Raw genomic sequence first — 26,888 nt, 5'->3', positions numbered from 1 at the left:
AATAATATGATCAAAATGATTCAAATAGAATAATTTTAAATGAAGTAGGTATTTAACACTTAAGAAACAAAAGTGTTTTTGAAAAAGGGCTTGGAGGCCAGAAGTGGCTCTAAATGGGAATAGCTGCTAAAAACTGATTATCAGCGGACAGACTGTTTCTAACATCATCTATTCCATTCAAAGTGCAAATTTCTTTCTATTAAGTTACTCAAGTGAGTATCTGCTTTAAGTACCCTGGCTTCAAGTACCACTCGAAATTTCTAATCTTTGGCCATGTGATTTCAGACTTTGTTTGCTGCTAAGCGACCCTCACAGGGCTGTGGCTCCATGCTGCTGTGGATGATCATCTTCTTGCTATGTGATCATGCAAAAGACATGAAAGTTAAGTCAATACAACTGGCAAATCCGCTGAAGTGAATACTCCAGAAATTCATAATTAGAAAAGAAAAATGATTCTCATCTGCTCCCCAAACATACTGAATTCGTTGGTGAGACTGTGCAGGTAAAATAATTAAAAATATATAAAATGTCTGAGGAAATTTCATCAAAATAAAAGCATGTAACTAATAGGATTGTCAACTTTCTTCTGCTCATTTGACTAAAAATGCAACGTATGCAATTTAAGAACATTAAAACATGCCCAGTATGAATTCGCTAAAGGCCTTACACAGCAGAGGACAAAACCAAAGGCAAACATAATACATCTTATTCAAACTGACACAAACTTTGTTTCGACGTAACCTATGGGTACATTGCAGTTTTTGGAGACTGTAGATCAGATGTTTAGAAATGAGAAAGAATAAAATAGAAGATCATTTTCTTCTTTCATATGATCCATTACTTATTTTTCTCTGTGTTAGAATAGCATTTTTAAAATAATTTTTACACTAAAATTATCCCTTGGCCATCAGTATTTTATTTCATGAGATATCAAAATCATTCATTAAAGCAGATGTATAACAAATAAGTAAATCTGTTTCTCTTTCAGGGCAATATCCAGTTACTGTACTCAGGCAGGCTGCTGTGAAGGGTCACATGCAGCTCTTAAAATAACTGGTCTGCCAAGCTCTGACACTAATGCCTAATCCCATATCTTATCCTGAGAATGCGGCTCTCTTCCCAAGGCTGCCCCCTATGACTCCTTTGGGCAAACCTACTTAGAGAGGTCTAAGGCAGCCTTCCCAGGAGAAGCGTGTCCTTAACAATGACCTCATACTTAGGCAAGTCTTTTCTACTCTGTCTTCTTCCAGATATACAAAGAGATGACAGCAAGCACTCCATCAATTCTTTTTTTGTCAGCCTCATGGAGTGGCTCTTAAGCCACAGAGTTCTGCAAACCCATTGGCAGAAATAGATAAAATGGAAGCCAGGAGTCTCCACCCACAGAGACAGAGACAGGTTATTCTCCTTAGATGTCTATAGGAGGTGGCCAGCACCATGTTCATGATGTCTTCATATTAAGTATTGGACAGAATCAGTCATGCTTGTATGACACATACCTATTTGCCTCAGTTTCCCCCACTAGAACTCCACTAAGGGCTGGAGCCTGTATTTGCAACTTAGCACCAGCCCTTACTCTGTCCCCACAGCCACCCAACCCACATCAGCACTTTGAAGTTATTTTACATTTATATACTTAGATTGCATACACAACTTGAAAACTTAAACAGATACAAATGCAGGAAAAACAATAAGGAGATAACAGTTTAAAATAGATAATAGCGTTGAATCTGTAAATTACTTTGGGCAGTATGGCCATTTTCACGATGTTGATTCTTCCTAACCATGAACATGGAATGTTTCTCCATCTGTTTGTATCCTCTCTTATTTCATTGAGCAATGGCTTGTAGTTCTCCTTGAAGAGGTCCTTTACGTTCCTTGTTAGTTGTATTCCTAGGTACTTTATTCTCTTTGTAGCAATTGTGAATGGCAGTTCGTTCTTGATTTGGCTTTCTTGAAGTCTATTACTGGTGTATAGGAATGCTTGTGATTTTTGCACGTTGATTTTGTATCCTGAGACTTTGCTGAAGTTGTTTATCAGTTTCAGGAGATTTTGGGCTGAGATGATGGGGTCTTCCAGATATACAATCATGTCATCTGCAAATAGAGACAATTTGATTTCCTCCTTTCCAATTTGGATACCCTTTATTTCTTTTTCTTGCCTGATTGCTCTGGCTAGAACTTCCAGTACTATATTGAATAGGAGTGGTGAGAGAGGGCATCCTTGTCTAGTGCCTGATTTCAAAGGGAATGCTTCCAGTTTTTGCCCATTCAGTATGATATTGGCTGTTGGTTTGTCGTAAATAGCTTTTATTGTTTTGAGATACGTTCCGTCAATACCTAGTTTATTGAGGGTTTTTAGCATAAAGGGTTGTTGAATTTTGTCAAAAGCCTTCTCTGCATCAATTGAGATAATCATGTGGTTTTTGTCTTTGGTTCTGTTTATGTGGTGAATTACGTTTATGGACTTGCGTATGTTGAACCAGCCTTGCATCCCCGGGATGAATCCTACTTGATCATGGTGGATGAGCTTTTTGATATGCTGTTGCAATCGGTTTGCCAGTATTTTATTGAAGATTTTTGCATCTATGTTCATCATGGATATTGGCCTGAAATTTTCTTTTCTTGTTGAGTCTCTGCCGGGTTTTGGTATCAGGATGATGTTTGTCTCGTAAAATGATTTGGGAAGGATTCCCTCTTTTTGGATTGTCTGGAATAGTTTCAGAAGGAATGGTATCAGCTCCTCCTTGTATGTCTGGTAGAATTCAGCTGTGAACCCATCTGGACCTGGGCTTTTTTTGGGTGGTAGGCTCTTTATTGCTGCCTCGACTTCAGACCATGTTATTGGTCTATTCAGGGTTTCGGCTTCTTCCAGGTTTAGGCTCGGGAGGTTGCAGGTGTCCAGGAATTTATCCATTTCTTCCAGGTTTACTAGTTTATGTGCATAGAGTTGTTTGTAATAATCTCTGATGATGGTTTGGATTTCTGTGGAATCTGTGGTGATATCCCCTTTATCGTTTTTTATTGCATCAATTTGGTTATTCTCTCTTTTCTTTTTTATTAATCTGGCTAGTGGTCTGTCTATTTTGTTGATCTTTTAAAAAAACCAGCTCCTGGATTTATTGATTTTTTGAAGAGTTTTTTGTGTCTCTATTTCCTTCAGTTCTGCTCTGATCTTAGTTATTTCCTGTCTTCTGCTAGGTTTTGAGTTTTTTTGATCTTGCTCCTCTAGCTCTTTCAATTTTGATGATAGGGTGTCAATTTTAGATCTCTCCTTTCTTCTCATGTGGGCACTCATTGCTATATATTTTCCTCTAGAGACTGCTTTAAATGTGTCCCAGAGATTCTGGTATGTTGTGTCTTCGTTCTCATTGGTTTCGAAGAACATCTTTATTTCTGCCTTCATTTCATTGTTTATCCAGTCAACATTCAAGAGCAAGTTGTTCAGTTTCCATGAAGCTGTGCGGTTCTGAGTTAGTTTCTGCATTCTGAGTTCTAACTCGATTGCACTGTGGTCTGAGAGACTGTTTGTTATGATTTCTGTTCTTTTGCATTTGCTGAGGAGTGATTTATTGCCAATTATGTGGTCAATTTTAGAGTAGGTGTGATGTGGTGCTGAGAAGAATGTATATTCTGTGGATTTGGGGTGGAGAGTTCTGTAAATGTCTATTAGGTTTGCTCGTTCCAGGTCTGTGTTCAGGTCCTGGATATCCTTGTTGATTTTCTGTCTGGTTGATCTGTCTAATATTGACAATGGGGTGTTAAAGTCTCAATGACCTTCTTCACAGAACTGGAAAAAAACACCTTAAACTTCATATGGAACCAAAAGAGAGCCCGCATAGCCAAGTCAATTCTAAGCAAAAAGAACAAAGCGGGAGGCATCACACTACCGGACTTCAAACTATACTACAAGGCTACAGTAATCAAAACAGCATGGTACTGGTACCAAAACAGAGATATAGACCAATGGAACAGAACAGAGGCCTCACAGGAAATACAACATACCCACAACCATCTGATCTTCGACAAACCTGACAAAAACAAGCAATGGGGAAAGGACTCCCTGTTTAATAAATGGTGTTGGGAAAACTGGCTAGCCATGTGCAGAAAGCAGAAACAGGACCCCTTCCTGACACCTTACACCAAAATTAACTCCAGATGGATTAAAGACTTAAACATCAGACCTAATACCATAAAAACCTTAGAAGAAAATCTAGGCAAAACCATTCAGGACATAGGTGTAGGCAAGGACTTCATGACCAAAACGCCAAAAGCAATGGCAACAAAAGCCAAAATAGACAAATGGGACCTAATCAAACTCCACAGCTTCTGCACGGCAAAAGAAACAGTCAGTAGAGTGAATCGGCAACCAACAGAATGGGAAAAAATTTTTGCAGTCTACCCATCTGACAAGGGGCTGATATCCAGAATTTACAAAGAACTAAAGCAGATCTACAAGAAAAAAACAAACAAGCCCATTCAAAAATGGGCAAAGGATATGAACAGATACTTTACAAAAGAAGACATACAGGAGGCCAACAAACATATGAAAAAATGCTCATCATCAATGGTCATCAGAGAAATGCAAATCAAAACCACACTGAGATACCATCTCACACCAGTTAGAATGGCGATCATTAAAAAATCGGGAAACAACAGATGCTGGAGAGGATGTGGAGAAATAGGAACACTTTTACACTGTTGGTGGGAATGTAAATTAATTCAACCATTGTGGAAGACAGTGTGGCGATTCCTCAAGGACCTAAAAATAGAAATCCCATTTGACCCAGCAATCCCATTACTGGGTATATATCCAAAGGATTATAAATCATTCTACTACAAGGACACGTGCACACGAATGTTCATTGCAGCACTGTTTACAATAGCAAAGACCTGGAACCAACCCAAATGCCCAACGATGATAGACTGGATAGGGAAAATGTGGTACATATACACCATGGAATATTATGCAGCCATCAAAAACGATGAGTTCACGTCCTTTATAGGGACATGGATGAACCTGGAAACCATCATTCTCAGCAAACTGACACAAGAGCAGAAAATCAAACACCGTATATTCTCGCTCATAGGCGGGTGTTGAACAATGAGAACACATGGACACAGGGAGGGGAGCACTACACACTGGGGTCTGTTGGGGGGAAATGGGGGAGGGGCGGGGGGTGGGGAGGTGGGAAGAGATAGCATGGGGAGAAATGACAGATACAGGTGAGGGGACGGAAGGCAGCAAAGCACACTGCCATGTGTGTACCTATGCAACAATCTTGCATGTTCATCACATGTACCCCAAAACCTAAAATGCAATAAAAAAAAAAGAAAAAAAAAAATAGATAATAAATATTGGCAAATTTCCTGATTAAAGTCAAGTTTAGATTTCTATCATCGACTTCAGTGTTGTCTTTTAATCAGATCACCTTTAAATTACTACTGCCAAAATAATGTTAAAGCAAAAAGAAAAAATAAACACCAAAATAATTCTTTTAAAAGAGAAAAAGATGCTTTATTACCACTACCATTTTACCTATCAGAAACGGGCACAATGCTCTAATGCCTTGAAGGTAAACTTGGTAGTCCTAAAATCATGAGTGGATATTCATATTCAATATATTCATGGCAAGAAGAAACCACAGAAAAAATTAACTGATTTGCCAGCAATGGCTCTCAATTTGTAAACAAACACTACTCATCACTCTTCTCCCTCTTCCTTGGCAAATCTATGGCCAATCTTCCTGGATTACAGACAAAAGATACACAACAGCTTTTAAAAAGTCTATTAGTTCATTGGGAAAGGTCATTCCTTCACCCAAAAGCTATTTATTAAATGCCTGCTGTGTATCAGACATTCTTCTAGGAACTGAGGACCGATCAGCAAACAAGCCAGATAAGCATCGGAGTTCATATCTGGATTAAGAAAAACAACCAACAGCATTCAAAAGTAAATGTTATAACTTGCAAAGTGGTAGTTCCATAAAAACTTTAATCACTTGTTGATGACTTTTTCTGTGCCAGAAAAAACAGAAATTACCAATAAGGCATTATTGCACCTTTTTCCAAAAGAGAAAACTAAAGCTCAGAAAGATTAAGAAGATTGCTGAAATTTACACAACTGGGAAATGCTAATGGAGAGATTCTATGTCACATCAGAGGGAGTTTTTCTAGTCATTTCACAATTAGGCCCTTGAGCAATTCAAAAACAGACCTCATTAATTATCTGAATGGAGGCAACCAGGCTCTACGTGTACTGTACTCTGAGCAAGAAGTTAACACATTGGTCCTGGACACCGGACAACCCAACATCCATTTACCTCCCCAAGACTCAAGCTTCTCATTATCATCTCCCTAATGTCTGTAACGTCCAATTCTATTTGCTTTCCATTTTTACAGAAACCTTTATTTAGAAGAAAATAGTATACCATGGAATATTAGTCTGTGCTAAAAAGAAATGAGCTAGCAAGCAATGAAAAGACAGAGTGGAACCTTTAATGCATATTACTACATGATAGAAGCCAGCATAAAAAGGCTACATATTGTGAAATTCCAACTATATGACATCCTAGAAAGGGTCAAATCATGGAGACAGGAAAAACATCATGGTTGCCAGAGGTTGAGGGGAGGAAGGGATGAACAGGCAAAGCACAGAAGATTTTTAGGGCACGATACTGGTCTACATGACCCTCTAATGGTGGATGCATGTCATTATACATTTGTCCAAATCCATAGAATATACAACACGAAGAGGGAACCCTAATGTAAACTACGGACTCTGGGTGACAATGATGTATCAACGTAGGCTGATCGATTGCACAATTGGGCCACTCCAGTGGGGATGTGGGTAACGGGGGAGGCTGTGACTGCGAGAGGGGGAAGGTGGGATGGGAGAACACACTAGACTTTCGGCCCAATTTTGCTGTTCACTTAAAACTGCCCTAAAATATATATTTAGTTCATAAATATATATGTGTATATATGTATGTAGCAGCATATATATATATATACACATATATGTAACATTTAAAAGCATACTGTCATTTCATATCGATGTTTATTCAAAAAATTGCACAATGCTAAACTTATATATATTTTTTCAAAATGGCCTCTATCTTTCCCACACATGCCTAGTTTAATGACTGTAATGTAATTTGACTCCTTCAGAATGGGGCCGTGGTAAAATTAATTATTAATTATTAACTTATTTATTTCTATGGGGAGAACATCAGTACAATATTTCTATTTATAAGACAAAATTGAAAGCCATGGGGCAATGGAACTAAGAAGAGAAAAATCTAATTAGGGCCTGACAGCCTTTGATAATAGGATTAAAGTTATTTTCCTCCCAACTACAAATAATGTGAAGTCAATAGCTTTGTGTTTTCTCTTCTTGGAAATGTATGGTATACGCCTGCAAGCAACTTTTTCTATGCTATAATGTTTGCAACTCACAGAAAACAAATATGATTTCTTTGACGCACTATCAGCAAGATGTCAGCAAAACACCGACACACATCAGCAGCCTCTCAGAACTGACCTTTATCGAAATGGAAACTTTCGAAAGAATATTTTCTAGCAGCAAGTAACAAAGTATCTGTTTGATTTCATTTCTTAGTAGGCCCAGGTTCAATGCAACAATGTATGGTTCTCATGTCCGCATTAAGCAGCATCTATTTCTAAAATATGCTAAATATTGTACCTATTTTTAGGTAAATTTTTTAGAATATATTTTATATAAGTAAATTATATTCTTATCTGGATCTGTACTTCCAAATGTTCTTCATAAAGGCTGAGGTTTAAAATTCCTGTTTAATAAAATCAAATTAAATCAGCTACTATCCACAGAGCTGATTTGCATAATTAGCTCCTTTGCATAATTAGCCAGGCATTGTAGGCATAATAATAAATAAAATTTAAGATGTGATTTAAGAACCTGGCCTCAAGGTGCTTACTCTGCAGGCTACAGGAGAGGTGAACAGGACAAATCACAGTTAATTATCTTTTAGCTCTCAAACTCAAGACAATCATAAAAATAGAACATCAAGGCAGTATAATACCCATTCAAAAATCGACTAGGTATATGGTGACAGATCTCCTTTTCCTTCTGAATATAATCTTTGCCTTCCAGATGAGTTTACATGGATGAGACCTTAATCAGAACAGAGTCTATTCAGGACACATATTGATCACTATCGGAGTCAGTGGCTCCCCAATCCAGCTGCTCACTGGGAGTGAGGATGCTTCGTAATTGACGCTCCTCCTAGCCCTCAGGCCCTCATCTTCTCACTTAGTAGGTCATTGATGAGTCCACTTCTGCCAATTCCCTCCCTTCAATGCCCCCATGAACCAAACTAACATTTGTACAGCACTTTATAATTTGCACAATGCCCCTTATCCTCCTTTTAATTCTGTGCAAAATCAATGTTGCTATGTTTTACATTAAAAAACACAGATTGTATAACATGCTCCCATTTTCAGCCAGTGAATAATAAATACCACGGGTTAAATTTAGATACTAGGCAAGAAATGTTTCCAAAACAAGTATTTTGTGCTTCAGACTAGCATATACCAATGGCATGAAATCACATATAAAAAAATATGCTTTCCAAAGTATCTGGTTAAAGTGTCGATTGTTCTAAGAAATAACAAATTCATCCTTTGACACTTTTCTTTTAAAATTGTTTGTTAACTGTCCATATATAGTAAAATATTTATTCTGAAATTACAACTAGAAATTTCAGAAAAAGAATATTTGTAGCTATATGCACAAATCAACTTCAAAACCAAAGTAATCGTAGGATATTCCAAAGTGCTTAAATTCTATTTTTCTTTCCCCTTTGAGGCTGCCATTATTTTAGGTAAAACAAAAATTTGTGTTCCTTCTAAGCCATGGGGCTTTGACATCTTCAGGGATACCTGGAGTCCCTACTGAATGAGTAATTATCCAGCCACTGATTAAACCACCAATACTAGGAGTAAGCAGGCAGGCAGTGTCCACAATAGGAGTCTCTGAATAACAACATCACACAAGAGCAAATTCAGGAGCTACCATGAAGCCCACTCAAGGGAAAGCAAGTAAATGAGCTGAAACTGGAGGGGAGAAGCTGATTGTTACAGGAGCTCTTTTGCCCTTAGCTTCACGACCCACCCAAGCAAGACAACTTGGTTCTCTGTTTACACAAGGACTATGTCTAGAAATAGAATCTGTGCTCCATCATTACATATATAATTTATTGAATCCCTACTAGTGCCAGGCCCTGGAACAAGCACTGGAATATGAAGGGACAAGACTGAGTCCCATTATAAGGTAGTTTGCATCATTGAGTAACCAGCCCATCAACAAGACTTCAGTGAGACCAGCATATACTCAACAGGATGTGTCCATGGGAGGACAAAGAGAAAACTGGCCGGGTCTCTGGCTTCAAGTAGTTCTTGACAAAGCAAACTCATTTTCTTTACATTTGAAAGTGGACAGTAATGGGTAAATATTAAATCAGACTATTTGTAGTTTATTCTTAATTCTTCTAGTTTAGCAATTTGTCCCTCTTATTTACTTAAACTCTTAAATCACTCTGCCTAATTTTTCTTCATAGTATTTGCTTTTCCCTGATTGATTGAATACCCATTAGTTTACTCATTACCAATCTGCTACCCTCTCCCATCCACACATGGAAACTTCATGAAGACCCAGATTTTCGTCACTATTGTATCCCCAGCATGCTGGGTACATAGATGGCACTCGATTTTTATTTTATTTATTATTTTTTTGAGATGGAGTCTCACTCTGTCACCCAGGCTGGAGTGCAATGGTGCAATCTCGGCTCACTGCAACCTCTGCCTCCCGGGTTCAAGTGGTTCTCCTGCCTCAGCCCCCCAAGTAGCTGGGATTACAAGTGTGTGCCACTGTGACCAGCTAATTTTTGTAATTTTAGTAGAGAAGGGGTTTCACCATGTTGGCCAGGCTGGTCTCGAACTCCTGACCTCAGGTGATCTGCCCACCTCGCCCTCCCAAAATGCTGGGATTACTGGTGTGAGCCACCACTCCCGGCCTCAGTATTTCTTAAGTAAACATTTGAATACTATCAACTAATGAAGAATGTATAACTGCATAATCCAATAAAATGCATTTCAGATGAAGATTACGTATAATATACTAATAGAAATGTATTTTAAGGAAGCACTAGAAACTTCCACCTAGACAGTCCACAAAAGCCATGAAACGGTAATGAAGCAGCTCCCACTAACATCAGAATTACAGTGAACACAGCCAGAAGAAATATTACCATGTTTTTTCTGACCAGAAAATATGTCTAATTCAACCCAGCCAGTATGTGGCAGCGTCAAAATTTGAATTTCAGAGTTGCTGGAATTTAAGGTGTAAACTCTGTCTGCTCGGTCACCAGCCTGCCTGCCAAATAGTCAAGAAAAAATGACCGTCCTGGAGTATTAAATTACCTAAGGAAGGCTGGGTCTCCATAAGGACTGCCTTGATTTTTCACTTTAAAAAAAAAATTTAGATATATATATCCATCATTTACAGATAAGTCTATGAGAATCTTTTAAAGCCCATAAAACCACACATGCAACCTGCCACCAGCTACCAGGAATGACAAAGCTCTGAGCAGAGCATTTGAGATAATCACTGTTCATTTGTGTTTTAATATGCATAGAGAAAAAAAGGCCTTAAAATACCCTTGCATATGAATCCAATATTTATCTTTTAAATTGGTTAATCTGGGATGGTCTTAAAATGCAATGCCGTGTTAAAGAGAGCGTCACACGGTAGCATTTTTTTTTCTCCCCTTTAGTTGAATACATTAGATACTTACAGGGACATGGTATTTCTCTCAGAAACACTTGGGAGCTAGTGAAGCCACAAAGCTAAGGAGACAATCAGCTGACAATCAGCGATGAGCTCCTAAGAGTAAGCAGCCTCTATGGAGTCAGCATCACTGGTTTCTCAGGAAAAGCAGCGCCATTGTTCATATTGCTACAAAATATATGCACAAGTATCTTTTTGTTTTTAAAAAAACCCTGATTTTTTTTATGACTGCTGATTTTCTAAGATATTTTCAAATATATAGTCCATTGGGTTCAGACACACTTGGCTGGGGACAGGGGTGGCTGTAGTGGCGATAATAGAGAAGGTAGCCAGAGCTGCAGATGCTTGTTTTCTAGCACATCTCAATAACTGGGTATGCCTCACAATATGTGAGACTTAATGCTGATTGGCACAGCATACTCTGGTAACAGGCACTTGATCAAGACTGTTTGTGAATACTTAGCCTGCACTTCAAGATCCCAGGCATCTAAGCATATCACAGATGGTGACAGTTAATCTTCAAAACAACCCTTTATGGAAGTACTATCATTGTCCTCATTTTACTGAAGAGGAAGAAGAGACACAGGGATGTCAGTATCTTCCCCAAGGTCACACAGCAAGTAAGCGATGAACAGGGGCTCAGCCTTGAGGCTACTGCTGTTAACCACTGGGTCGATTTGCCTTCATTAATTTCCTCCTAAAGCTGCACATTTCATGTTAGTCCCTCTTTTGATCCGTCTTGACTCTTGGCTACTGCTTAGAGGAAGATGCATCCTATTATTTTCTAAGTTAGTATGTTATGTGTGACTCCTTCGGGACATGACACAGGCAAAGCTGTATACAGAGATGTACGCAGACACCATCCCAAGTTAACCCTAACAGTCTATCTGATCCTGTATGTAAGCGGGTATATGGTAAATATTTTTAAATTTTCTCTATACTGTGATGTTTTGATAGCTTAAAAAAGCTTTCTGGCTGGAAAGGGACTGCCCCTCCCTGGGTTAGTCAGTTTCTAAAGAAGACCAGGGGTCCAACCTAGAACTTACCTTTAATATGCAAACTAACTGATCCAGAGCCTCACCTCCTCTGTCTGGGCCCTATGGCTCAGGAGGCACTATTCCTCTGTCAAACCATGCCAGGGCCAGGCACCATATTTCTGATAATATATTTGAGAGTATTATTACCATAAACAAATATAAGGAGTCTAAATACAGCGACGTCACCATGAGGGGAAAAGGACTTTCCTTCACCATCCATCGAATTCTTTGGAGATAATTACAAACTTGGTAATATTTTATTTCAGTTCAGAAATACAATTGAGAAATTTTAATACAAAATTCGGGAAGTTCTGACATTTTTAAAAGATAAATTTAAACTTGGGATCCTTCAGCTTGCTCAGACTGCTGTGTGGATGGCACGCGGAAGGCGCTTGGTCACTGAGGCATCATCGTTACGAAGATGCAGAGTCCACAGGGTGCCCTTCCCAGCCGAGACACGGCAGCAGGGAATAAAACCGTGGGAACAGTGCATGAGCCTCATACTGCGAGTCAGCGGCACACACCCTGGAGTTGTTTGTTTCCCGTGAGCACGTTGTCTGCGTACTACAATAACCAACTCTGACCCAGAAACCTTGCCATGCCTGGGGCCACTGTGACTCAAGACTGCATACCTGGAATCAAACTTAAACCGTGAACACAGATGGTGTGTTTAGCGCAATTTGAACTGGGTGACGTGTGGAATTGTCAGCATGTGTTTCCATCTGTATTTATTTGACGTGTTCTGTGTGTATGACTAACAATGACAGAATTCACTGTATCAAACAGATATACCAGTTACTGCAAGCTACAAGGAACGTAGTAAGAACGTATGCATGTTGCAATTATGATAAAACTGCAACTATGTGAGTAAACGCGAAGCCGTGGGTGTAAATATAGGCACAGAAAGGTCCCCTTTCTACCTTCCATGAGGAGGGGCCTCCTGCTTTTGTGGTGCCATCTGGTGGATCAAGAGAGATGAGAGCAGAGGATACTAAGATGGTTAAATGGCCCCCAGAAACACGCTTCACAGTCATCCAAGGAGTTACGCTCCTGAAACTTCACAAACCTTTATGGAGCACTTGAAAACCAATGTTGTAAGGAAAAACATCAAAGAATTTAGTGTTGTATCTTTGTTATCTTTCTACCTCACCTGACTCAATGTCCCCACATTTAAAAATGTCATTAAATGACAAATAAAGAAAAAAGCAGAGAATGGATAAGAACAAGGGGCGTATTCGCTAATGAATGTGCTCCAAAATCACAGAAATTAACAACGGTACAAAGAACCCTGGCTTCCAATGGAACATGAAGAATGCCTTATTGACCTAATTAGTTGCATGTATGTCTTCCTCCATTAAACTTCAAGCTATTTGAAGGCAGACTATCATTATTAGTCAATGCCCTACATCGACTCTATAAATAAACTAATAAAAAGTAGGCTCTATAAATAAACTGATGTATGAACGGGAAGTTTGACAGGCAGCAACTTTACTCAGGGTCCAGAAATGAACACTTCAGTTCTTTAATATTTTACTTTCTGTTATCACTCAAGACAAAGATACTACAGCAAGAGCAGATAAATACAAACCACAATCATCCATACACAGATATTGCCATTACCTTCAAAGTGTCCCAATCTGGTTGCATATCATTAACTTTCAGCCATTAATAACAAAAACCAAACCTCATGTGAAGCCCAGAGCCCAGAATTGCTTCTAACACACAGTAATGTAGCAAGAAAAAACTAAAATAAGACGGCTTGGGGGAAAAAAGTCTGAAGCTGGCACTACCCTGAAAAAAAAAAAAAAAGGTTTTATTTTACAGAAATAGGTTCATAAATAAATAAATAAATAACAATAAGAAAATATATGAAATCTGGAGCTCCATTAGCCAGTATCCATCTGTTACTCATATTTTAATATCTTCTATATCACCCCACAGCACAACATAAGCAATTAAGAAGAAATGGTATGCGACATTTTGGAGATAAGTTACTGTCAATGGGCCAGGCACACAGAGCCAGATGTAAATCACTAAGTCAATTTAGCACCACTTTATAAAGTTTTGATTAATCCTCATCTCATTTTATGTTATTATAATGCGTTATTAAATGCAGCACATGGCTTGGACTTATTTGTTCATAAATTCACTACATATTGATCCTGACGGTGGGACGGATGCCATCCCCATGGGGCCTCTGAAGTGATATTCTTTCCAAATGACAAGAGAGCTTCTGCTCTTAAGACACATGTTAAGAAATCTCTGGCAAAACACCAAACCTTCCAAAGGTTTTCATCATGTTAGCTTTTGATATGTGCCTTTGTAAGGGAATTGCATCTTGTAACACCAGCAAGACACTCGTTTTCTCCTGACTGATTCAGACATCATCCCGCTCCATCCTCAGGGAATCCATTGAGCTGATCCACGCTGATGTCCCACAATGGCCCACACTGAGGCTTGCTGGGGATAGGGCACTTGATAAATACAGGCGCGGTGGCTCAAGCCTGTAATCCCAGCACTTTGGGAGGCCAAGGCGGGTGGATCACGAGGTCAAGAGATCGAGACTATCCTGGTCAACATGGTGAAATCCCATCTCTACTAAAAATACAAAAATTAGCTGGGCATGGTGGCGCAAGCCTGTAGTCCCAGCTACTCAGGAGGCTGAGGCAGGAGAATTGCTTGAACTCAGGAGGCGGAGGTTGTGGTGAGCCAAGATCGCGCCATTGCACTCCAGCCTGGGTAACAAGAGCAAAACTCCTTCTCAAAAAAAAAAAAAAAAAAAAAAAAAGATAAACAATGAATAACATCTTAATATAATGATATCACACGCAGTATATAGGGTATACTTACACTGAAAATTTTGCTAATTCTGGAACTCCTACTTGCCGAGCCTCAGGCTGTGGTCTGTGCCTGGCTGCGGTCCACACTGTATGTGTTTTAGGAGAGGAATTTGTTTGCGCTACAATTCCAAGTACACGTGCTCCTCCTGAGGCTCTCCCTGCCTTCCTGGAGCTTGCCAGCATACCGCTTCTAAGCTGGGCATTGACTCTATGAGAACCTTTCATCAATATCTTCAGAAGCTAAATTGTCAATTAAACATCAAGCTCAATTAATACCTTAGTGGAAGAATTAACCATCCCTGCCTTTATGAAAAAAATCTAGATACTGTTATAATGGTCCCTGTGTGAGGCCAGAATTTCTTACACTGATTTTCTTGATATTTATGAGATTAAACACAAAGACTATGGGAAGAATCAACAATATTTTGAATAACGTGTGTTTTCTTCAATTAAAATATACTTGGATAACAAAACACTAGAGCAATTTCATGCAACTGTGTCAAAATGGTTGCTAACACAATTTAATCTCTAACCTGTTACTGGAATTTCATATAACATAGAAAACTAAAGTCTATGCTTACTTGCATTCTTAAAATGTAAAAGGCTGAGACAAGAGAACCTGAATTGCCAATAAATTATCTTTACTCTAAAGATAAATGTCAGCACATGCATATGTGTCTATATGTGTATGTGCATTTGTGTGTGTATATGAAATACTTTATTAAGTACACCTACAAAAACATATACACACATTCTTCTGGGTTATTTCCTGTGTAGAGAATACAGAAAGAGTATCATGTGGGCAAAGGAAAGCATCCAAAAGCAATGTCAGCAATGGAGGGGTTCAGAAACATGAAGTAGATGCTGGTATTACCCATATCCCTTCTACCTACGCAAGAGAAAGAAGAAACAGCTCCCTTTCCTCCTGCTGGAATCCAGACCCTGGGCTGCAGGGGAAGCAGCTGTTTTACACCCTTGAAGTACTGACAATGAAGACAAAAAACACTTGCCAAAAATGACTGAGCAAAAGAGAAAAAAGCCTAGGTTCCAATGGTCACCCCAACAGCGCCCAAGGACTCTGGACACACAGCTGTCACGTGACAAAAACATAGATCTTGGTTGGCTAATATGCCATAAATTAAGTTTTCCTATAGGTGCAGCTACGCATTTTCCTAACTGCTACAAAATGGAAAACCCAAAACTTTCCATTCATCTACCTATAGAAAACATAAATGCTTAGCTTCTAGATTGTTCTATAGTAATTACTAAGCATAAGATAGCATTGAGGTATCTCTATTTTTTGTGGCCTAGAGACAATATTCAAACAGACCAAAGCTACCACAGAAACCAAAATGGACAAATATTTTATCATGAGTAATTCTGAATCAGCTCTTACTCTTTGTCCCTAATCTTTTTTTTTTAATGAAAACAACAATATTGAGGAAGTAGCTGAAGGATCCAGGTTAAGAACTGAGAAAACACAACACATTCCTGAATTCAGCATGGGTTATTTCTCCTTGAGGGTAGGATTTACTGCTCTAGAGCAGTTAAGACAGGAGATGGGAATAACACACATAGTTGGAAGTTAAATAAAAGCAGGAGCAGCCAATTATTTGTAACATGACAAAGTTCCCCTTATATTTAAGGAATTGTCCATTGATATATATGAATATCAGAGGCACCATTTGGCCCAGGGTAAGAATGCCAGGCTGAGCCAACCACATTTTAAGCACATGTGATTTGAAGTAGCTGAGCCATTCATGACAAGACTGACAATACCCCAGCAAAAACTCATGCCAGAGATAGCAGAGAGCTGGCCTGGAGTCACTTTCAGCTGTGGGTGTCTCTAGACATCCTGCATCTTGAGCTTCCAGAGTTGCACGGGTTTCCTCAAGTGTCAGCCAGCCTAGTCCTGCCCAAATGAACACATGCTGAGCTTGTCACTTGGTACTTAGCAGGCTCCCAGACAGCGCAGTCGGGGTGTCAGGCCCTTAGCACTGCAGTCCTCAACTTGAAGGAGAGAAGCAAGCCTTTGAAATCCATCAGAGACAAGATGCCTGAGAAAACCGGGGCCACTCTACAATTAAATACCCTTTCCCCAAGGATTCTAATTGGAGGAAAAACAGAATGACAGAGAAGGAGGAAGGAAAGGAAAGCAAAGATAAGAAGGAAAGTGTCAGGGGTCAACAGATTTTGTTCCACTCTTTGCTTTACTGGATATTTTCCCAAAGGGACAGTAGAACATTAAACCCAGACAGCCAGAGCCAGAAGTTTTATTTTAGCAAAGGCATATTCTTGATCATTTTGCACTGTGCCCAAATAATAATAGCACAGGGAATACATGAATAACTGGCATAAAGCTGTCAGTGAAAGGAAACAGAGCCTCTGGCTTCTCTGGTATTTAAAAAAAAACAAAAGAGGTAGTGTGAGGAGAGAGAGAAAGTATTCAAAATATATTGTGAAACCACCCACCCATTTGCAGGACTAGGTATGCATAAGTGAGGCACTTCCGCACTCCCCTGGAGGAAGACACTTGTCTGACTTTCTTCCTTAGGAACACAGACCATGACTTAAGGCAGAACTGTGAGCTTCAGCAGGGACAAAGAAACCAAAAGAGCCCCCAGGGCTCCAGGCACAGGTGACTTCTTGGATGCTCATAGCAGGTTGCTAGGGAAAGCCTGTCTGTATCTAGGAGCTAGTGTCCTAGAGACTATATAATTCCACAAAAAACTCCCAGTGAGTTAATTTCAGAGTCTAACACAGGAGCCTGGGGTCACAACATCCATGTTCGCTCCATTACCATGTGCTACTGAGCAGATTCATTCACATGCTGGAGCTAACCTTGAATGGTTTGAACTTCACACGGGACCATCTCTATGTATTTTATATAGAATCCTAAAGTTCTATTCAAATTTTTAAAAATAAACACTTCAAACCCTGGACAACTTGTCATGGATGAAGATCTGTATAATAGCACTGCCCTCGAAACGCCGTCACTATTTAAGGATAGAGGAGTTCATTTCCCGTCACTCTGGGCATATTATAAAACAATTTGTCAAGATGAGACAAAGATTAATTTTAAGCCATAGATTTCTTTAAAACCCAAACATTTGGCATCATTTAGGTCAATAAACGTCCAGAATAATGCCTGGCACAGAGAAAGGGCTCAATAAGTGGCATCTGGCATTCACCATTTTCTTTAATTATAATGAACTACATCTCATGGTGGGGCGCAGTGGTTCACATCCGTAATCTCAGCACTTTGGAAGGCCAACGTGGGTGGATCACAAGGTCAGGAGTTCAAGACCAGCCTTGCCAACATGGTGAAACCCTGTCTCTACTAAAAACACAAAAATTAGCCGGGCGTGGTGGCACAGCCTGTAATCCCAGCTACTCAGAAGGCTAAGGCAGGAGAAGAAAAAGAGTTTACTTTTACAGTTTCCACAAAAGCTCAAAAAAACCCTCTTTCCATTAATGCATTTAGCAAATATTCAGCTTCTGTTGTTTTCCAGAAACTTCTGCAAGCTGTAGAGATGCAGTAGTAAGCAGGGAAATGTCCCCGTTCTCACAGAGCGTGGATTCACATGAGGGGACAAGGACTAAGCCATTAAGTGCAGGGCTCTCGAATGCAACAGCAGGTAAAGAGCAGAGCATGGCAGGGGACAAGGGGAATGCTTCATAGGACTTACACAGAGTAGTCAGAAGAGTCGCCCCTGAAGAGGTGACATCAGCTCAGAACCTTTCTTGAAGGAGAGCGAGTAAGTGAAGCTGGAGGACAGGTGCAAGGGAGAAATCAGAGAATGAGGGCAAAGAGGGAGCTGGGAGCCAGGTCATGGGAGCTGGGTCACGAGGAGTCCCAAGCAGAAACACCACATTGGCACCAATATCACCAGTGGATTATACTCTGATGTCCAGTGAATGGCAAGGGCCAAAGCATCGGGTTCCTTTTATGTCATATCCTCATTTTTCAATCTGTCACCTTCTCCAAAGGCTTTCACTTTCCTCTCTGTTTTCCTCATCCCTGTGCTTGATGTAATAGATGGTATCCAATCATCATAGCAGCCTTGTAACTCATTTTTAACTGAAATAAAAATTTATCACCTAGTACATACTTCTTCTTATCAAAAATTCCAACAAAGTTCAGAACACCGAAGAACTGAAATTCTAATTTAGTTTTACTATTTGTCCTCCATTTAAGCAGAAAACGACAACTTCTAAAGCAAACGAACGAAGATTTCAGAAATATCAAGTATTCCTACAACGATGATAAACTGATTTCATGTTGAGGGGACCAAGGATGTGAGTGCCAATTTCCTCTTCCTGCCCTGAATCTAGCACTTATTTATTAGTTCACAGAAGGCAAAAGGCAAAAGCATTTCACTGTCAATAGACAGCTCATTTGGGCTTGGTTTATCCTGAGGAAATCCATTTAGTATAATTTTTTTAAAAATCAAACCGCATGCCTGTGACTCAAACTTTCAAACCACAACCACACTCCATCAGTTATTTTTAATAATTAACAGTGGGTGATCTCAGATGCAGCCTGGATGTTTTGGAGAACAGGAAATAGTCTGTTAGATTGTAACCTCATATTCCCCTTGAAACGCTTCTTGATTGAATGCTAGAAGTTGTCACATCTCCTCTGGTTCGTGTGCCTCCCCTGAAGCACTTGCAGGAGACTTACTTAGTCTCTCCCTTCCAGAAAGGAGAGCGGCCAGAATGCCAGAACCCAAACAGTCAACCCAGCCCTTGAGACCTGAGGACTTTGGGAAGCAGAGCCTTGCAGGTGGCTCCCAAAACACCCCTGCTGGCAGCAGAAGGCCAAATTGCTGAAGCTAAGACAATGATTTATTTCTAACTGCTACAAGGAGGTATCATGCAGGCTTTCAGAAAAGTATCATAGCTTTCTTTGTTGTCTTTGACTTTCTGGTTTACACTTTCTGTGATCAGTAAGAACAGTCTCAAAGTGAGCAATCAGAAATTTGTCCTGGTAGATTAACTGTCAAGCAAGCAGCAAAATAAAGCCAGATAAAAAATGCAGAAACTAAAACATAAAGAATGAGTTGAGATATCAAGAGAAATGGCACTGGACTACTGGTCGTCCTCACCCTCATATGAAACTTTCAAAGATAATTAAAGTAAAACATCCACCCAGAATAATTTACATTATTGGCTGCAGACAGATAAAAGAATAGAAAGGAACAGATAATTTAGGGTTCTGTTTAGAGTCATTCAAAGATCAATTGAGCAATAGACAAAGGTCAAGTTAGTTGCAAAAGCTTAATTTTATTTTAGCTATAAGGGGGAGACTTTTAGTAGGCTACGTATATTGCTTTAAATTCAAATCATTGGTGAGGAGTTGCTAAAGTTGCCTGATTTCTTAGTTTGTTTATATCAACATTCAGCTGCTATGCAATGTATTAATACACGAAGATCTAGTAAGCTATTAAACAGATCTAATGTTCAGGGTGACTCCTAAATTATCTTAAAAATAGTTAATATAATGGGTTATATTTGAAACCTTTCATTTTAGGCTGCAAAATCTATCCAGACAGTCTTACAAGGTTCCATGCTTAGAGAGACTGCTGCGAAGAAAGCCCATTTAAGGAGGAGGCCAAACTGAATGAACAACTAAATGCAGCCCCATGGGACAGAGATGAAAGGAAAGGTCCTAGCTCTCTTGTACCATCAAAATAAGGTCTAAGATGGTTTATAGGGGTGAGAAATCTTGGAATGGTTTCACTGCACCCCTTATTAATTGTGGACAAAAACGGCAAATGAACATGTTAAGAAGGTGATGACATTTATGAAAACAAATTATTTGAAAGCCAAGGCCAACAGGGAGCCTCCAGAGCAGCACACCCAGTTATCAGGTTGCAGAACACAATCAACATCAGTTCCCATGGGTTCACTTCCATGCTGAAATCATGCCTCCTCCTCTATCTCAGGATACTGTATTTCCTACAGGGACTCTTTCCTGTAACCACCCAGACGCATGAGCTTGTGCTAAGATAACTTTTAAAATTAAATACTATATATTGAAAGCTGATTTCTTTTAAGTTTACTACAACTAATTTAAAAAATCAAATGGACATAAATTCCTCACAGAGCAATGGCTATTCTCAGTAGAAAATAGATAACATTAATAAAGTAACATCGTTTTACTAGAAATAAAATAATGTTAATAAATGGCATGGGTGTGTTTCATTGCAGTTAGGTTTAATCATGTTTTCTGACTGTAATAAAGAAGCACCTGAGTCCACATAGAAGGCATGACTGAGTTTTCATCATTGCCCTAAAGTATCGGGTCTGTACCTCCATGATATTCAAGTCACTTTCAGGTTAAAACCATCCCAGAGTATTTGGTGCAGATTTACATGTTAACTAGTTCCTCCGAGAGAGGCTATGTGAGCAGTCTTAAAGAATATGCCATCTGGTGCAGTATGACTTCCCGGTAACAGTTTATCTAAATGTCATCATTTTGTTTTCCCCACACATGCCTTAATCACCTTCTTCAGGAATAAATTGGCTCTCTTGTCAAACTTGCTTTTCCATGGCTTCTACACAATGCAGCTCTAAATGCTTATTACCCTTTACAGGATGCACTCCTGAGGTCTTTCCTTATTTCTTGGCTTCCATATTTGATGTAATCTCCTGTAAAGCCTTTGAGATAAAGTCTCAGTCAGTGTAAGAGAAAAGGAAGCAGACACCTACAAATGCTGAATGGTGACCCAAGCAGAACTCAGAGGTGCCCAACGTGGAAGGCTGCTCTTCTAGCACAAAGTAAAACTTCAGAAAGATGGCTTGGGGAAGCCTTTCCAGAACATGCTCATAGAATCCTAGCAACTAGGAAAAGAGGAGTCACTGTGAGTAGGTTGAATCTTTAGATAAAAAGCTTTGAATTTATCACCCTGCATTCCACAAACAAACCACAGCATATGCCTTCTCTACTGTTTCTCACCTTCGTCATTAGAACACCTGTTCTATGGATCGAGCAAGACACCAGGGAGTGACATCTCCCTCTTCCTCATAAAGCCCCCACCACCACCACATCTAGTAGTCACCAAATCCTGTACATCAAGCCTTCTACATATCTATTACCCTCCCAATTCCCTATCACCATTCTAAATGTTACCATTGTAGTGAACTCCCTGCATCTGATGGCTCCTTCCTACAATCCATTCTGCACACTGCAGAAGGGGTAGCTCATAAAATTCCCATCAATACATGCCAGTGACTGTGGAATGGACACTAGCCAGATACAGCATTTCCAGTCCTTCAGCTGCTGCAAACTTTCTTAAACTACCTTCCTTTCAACATGCAGCTCCCTCTCCCTGGAACAGCCTTCCCCTCTGCCATCGTAGGCCATTTCCCTTCCGCAGGTATCCAGAGAATGGTCCTCCTTTGTAAGGCCTTCCCTGAAGTCCTCTGCTTACCACCACCCTGCTCTGAGCTCCAGATCCTTCTCTATTTTTCCTTTCATAGCCTCCCACTGTGTCTTTGCAACTACCCATCTTCTTTGGCAGAAGGGAAGTTCTGAGAGCTTTTATGGCTATGTTTATCTTCCCCATCGCTGTATTCTCAGTCCCATTTAAAGAGTAAATGCTTAAAAACATAGGATGAAGAAACAGTGAATGTACAACTAGAGACAAATTTACAATGAGGCAAACCCTGAGGATGCTTACCAGAGCTCTGCAGATCCAACAGTGAAAATGGCAGGCACGATAAATCAGTGCCTCAAAAAGAGAAGGGAGGTTTCATCATCTGCAAACACTGAGCAGTTCCGGCCAGGCAGAGGGTCTGGGTGGGTGCAAGGTGGCACCGTCTACTACTCACCAGGACAGCATCACTACAAGGGGAAGGAAGGTGACCATAGGGGCTGAAGACAGGAGGAACAGGATGAGAGGAGGAACTTGGAAAGGTCACTTTTACATTTCTTCTATGGCCTGCTGAGTACCCATTGCCTGACACTTAGTAGGCATCCAACATTAAATTACTGAATGAGTGGATATTGGTTCTACACCCTCAGAGCCCCTGCAATGCCACATTATTAGACTATCCACATGTACCCAAAGTTTATCCTTGTAATACTCTAAACTCTGTAAGAAGTCCCAGAATTTCATCTTAAAGTTTGGTTTTTGAGTTAGACCATTGGCAAATCAGCTGATCCCACTAGATAGTTTTTCTCCAAACCATTCATTCATTAATTCAAGAAACACGTTTTGAGAACCTAACATATGCCACCCCCTCTTCTAGGAATTGGGGAGACATTACTGAACAACACAAGGTGCTTCTAATCATGGACCTTACTGAAGAAGACAAAACACAAAAAAATGTATAAACTAGAAAGAACATTATTTCAAGTAATAGGAGGAAAAAAGAAACTAAATGCAGGGAAAGAAGTGACAAATTTTATATGGGGATAGAATATCTAGGGAAGGACTCTCTGCTGAGGCAACCTCCAAGGGGCCACAAAGGTGGAAAAATTAATTCCAGGAAATCTGGAAAGAGCATTAAATGAAAAAGCATTATGATTGAAAGCCATGCCATTTTACCTCCCATAGCATCTGGCACAACATCCAGCCCGGAAGTCTCACCCATTCACTCATTCAATCTTCTGTTCATTTGCAGTCTCATTCATTCCTTCTACACAGGGTCAGGGAGAATGTGCAGCACACTGAGCACTGTGTTAGACGGTAATAATACGGCAAATGCTGATTGCTTTACTGGGAGAATTAGTGTGTATTTGAACGCACTAAAATCTCCAGTATTTGGTAGACTTTGGCGTACAAATGGCAACTTCATGTAATTCATAGATGTTGCTTTATTTCTAGATTAGTAAGCACAAACTATTGAGAAGTAAATAACACATTTTGGAAACTTGATTTTTCAAGTTCTTTGTAAGTACTCTTTTAAATATCATTATAAAAGATATTTTACATTGTACTTTTAGTTGCAAAGGAGTTTTATAAATGGGTTATAGCAAACTTTTTAAGAAACTATTTGTTAACCTTATTCCAGTTACAGAAACAAATAAAATTGCATTTTCTTAAAACATTACATTTCTAATCCTTCTCCCGATTCAATGCAAGTTTAGAAAATTTTGGTATGTATCACAAATCCCTTCATTTACCTCCCAATTAGAATTTCAACCTAAGGCTATCTTTCTAATTTCTCAATAGAGAAATGTTTTAAAATATAATTTCAGATGATTCAAGGAACAGCCTTAAACAAGTTTGGAGCATATTTTGGGGGACAACTATTTGACACACAAATTGCCACCATCAACTGATTCATGGTCCATTTGGTCTGCCAAGCCAGTTCCAAAAGATACAAGAGAAGCCATTGTTGCTTTAGGCCATTCAGATTTTATTCTGTATCTGTGGCCATGACTATCACATATTATGTTTCCTGATATCTATCTTAAGAGAAATTTTCTAAATTTTCCAATAGTTATTAATGGCTCTTTAATTCATATACTCATCCAAACTCTTATGGAATTCATTTACAAGGAATACTTATAATATATTATTTAACTCTTGAAGTGATGAAATATATTTACAACAGCGCTATATCGTCCTTCTACAGCTTGTCAAAAGCACATTGCATTCAAGAGATCACGTGATGTTGTAATATGAAGTTCCTCTTATCTGTTACTCATTTTGATATAGAATTGGAAAATGTCCTGTTCCCAGTTTACACTCTCTTAATTTAAAGATATATAGTCTTTTTACAACAGAGCCTAATGTTTTCATGTGGCTAATTCGGAAGGTAATTCCAAGGGTGAAAACTATCTCAAGTGGTAATTATTTGGTCGGTATCATTTCATGCTACTCTGAATCCAAGGAAAAGACTCTGATATCCCGGAGACAGCAATCCTGACTAAAGACCCTGAGATCATTTAGCTCTCTCAGAAGACCTCTCCAACCTGAAATACTGTAGTCTGATTTGTGCAGAACCTGTGTACCAGGTATAAGCTAAAAACAAAGTTAACATTCTGCAACATGGTGACCACGCTAACAACTTATTTTATACTTTAAAATTGCATTGAGAGTAGATTTTAAGTGCTCTCAACGTGAAAAAAAAAAAGATAAGTAAATAATGTAATACATATGTTAATTAGCTAGATTTAGTCATTCCACAAGATTTGCATATATCCAAACAGCATGTTGAACACTATAAATATATATAATTTCTATTTGTCAATTAAAAATAAATTAAATAATAAAAAAACTGAATTCCTGTTAATAACTAGAAAACAATTTGAGGGCAAGTTATGATAAATAATAGCATGTGACACTAAGACAGACAACACTATCCTGACAAAATGAGATTCTTCATCTTCTTTACACAGACATCTTGTTCTCTTTTAACCAGAGACAAAAGAAGAAAAGTCTTGGAAACATCCTTCACAGTTTGGGGATGAATGAAGGCAGAGAAGTATTCATCAGTCTTATTTATGTTCCTGGCAATGAAAGTTAAAGTCAAAACTGTGGCTTCTCGAAAAGAGAGGAGCTGACATAGCCTTAGCTCCACCTCCCTTGTCTCAAAGCATGAGAGGAGAACTGATTATTCTCAACCTTACCCACAAATACATCAGCGTGCAAAATATTTACTTTTCTATGACTTTAGCAACAATCAAAATACCTTCATAATTTTGCATTTCCTTTGTATTACATATAACATTCTATTTTACTGTGTGTTTCATACACCTAACCCTTAGACCCTCCTAAGCCCTCTGAATGGGAAGCAAAATATATATCGTTACTTTTCAAATGGAGAAGCCAGAGCTGAGTGCACAGTAGGGAATTGTCTGAAGTGATGCGGGTAGAAAGTGGTGAATCCAAAAGCTGAAGTGCTGGTCTTCTAATACATATCCAGTGTTATTTTCCTTTCTTTCTTTTTTTCTCTTTTTTTAAGATCAGATGTTGATAGTAACTGAGCAATCTCTTAATGCACATGGAGTGGTTTTAAAAGTCAACATTCATGTTCAATTCTGCCGTGCTGTGTCGAGTATTCTGGAAAGATCTCAAGAAGAGCCTGAGCCCATGCCAGCAGAGGCTCTGTTATGCATCCTGCTTTTCCTTTTAAGGCATTTTAAATTAAAGGAAGCCTTAGACACCATTTCTTTCTGTCCCAGTGACAACCAAATCCTTTCAATGAAAGGACCAATTTGGTTTAGCTGCAGATTATTTTTATCTGTTCTTGAAAGTCACATAAATGTGACCTGAACAAATACGCTCCCCTGAATGTTATTCCTGAATTTCAAAGTTTTTCAGTAATTAAGCATTTTTCCTAGAGTGTTGCAAACCAAATAGAGTTCCATGCCAAAGCAAGAAACGCATTAATGAAAACAAAGAATAAAAGGAAGCCAAATCCAAGTTGTAAAAATGTTCTGCCTTACTTTCCTGAAATGAGATGCAAATAAATAAATAAAATACACACACACACACACACACACACACACACACACACACACACACACATATGCAAGCTGAGTACTAGAGTAAGTATAACATGTTGGTGTAAATTGTCCTACTAAATTTTTTCAGGAAAATAAATATCCCATTTCAAGACATGTTTTTTAAAAAGAATCACAGTCACATGGATTAAAAGTGTATCTTGGTAAATTTAGGGATATTAATAACTCATTCTGATAATAGGATTAAACCAAAAAACTTTACTATCTACAGAGTGAAAAAGTAATAATCTAACAGAGAATCCTATCACTGGATTTCACTCAAGAAGGCATCAAATCCTCTAGACTCCATCAGACATTTTTTAAAAGGAAAAACATTTTTTCTTTTCAGGATGTCTTTGAAGTTTTCATTAAATCAAAAATGTACACAGCTTATGGAGTGGTTCTCCAGAAAACTTTAGCCACGTGGAACACATGTCTGTGTTTTGGGGAAAGATAGAGGGAAAACAAAGGAAAGGTTCAGAAGAAAGCAATCATAATGACCTCAACAAAATTTACAACCAGTGATTGTTTGATACTGTAGCGGCTGCAGCTCCTCACACAAAACAGATGGTACGACACAGAGCTATGTCTTAAATGCCAAGAAACTAAAGATTCACTGATTCCATCTACTTCTGAAGCTTTTCCAAACAGTCTATGCCCCAGAGTCGACTTCAGAATATTTTTACATTTTAATTCTTCCCTTATTTGAATTACTATAGCTA

General features: G+C 39.0%; 1 protein-coding gene across 4 annotated transcripts in view; it reads right to left on the bottom strand.

The window, feature by feature from the left end:
• Positions 1 to 26,888, bottom strand: part of SEMA5A (semaphorin 5A) — a 505,914-nt gene that overhangs the window by 445,155 nt on the left and 33,871 nt on the right. The window lies entirely within an intron of this gene.

This window comes from Saimiri boliviensis, chromosome 1, assembly GCF_048565385.1.
Source record: "Saimiri boliviensis isolate mSaiBol1 chromosome 1, mSaiBol1.pri, whole genome shotgun sequence".
Classification (NCBI taxonomy): domain Eukaryota; kingdom Metazoa; phylum Chordata; class Mammalia; order Primates; family Cebidae; genus Saimiri; species Saimiri boliviensis.
The sequence above is the reverse complement of the archived record's forward strand: the minus strand, read 5'-3'. Positions and strand labels throughout refer to the sequence as shown.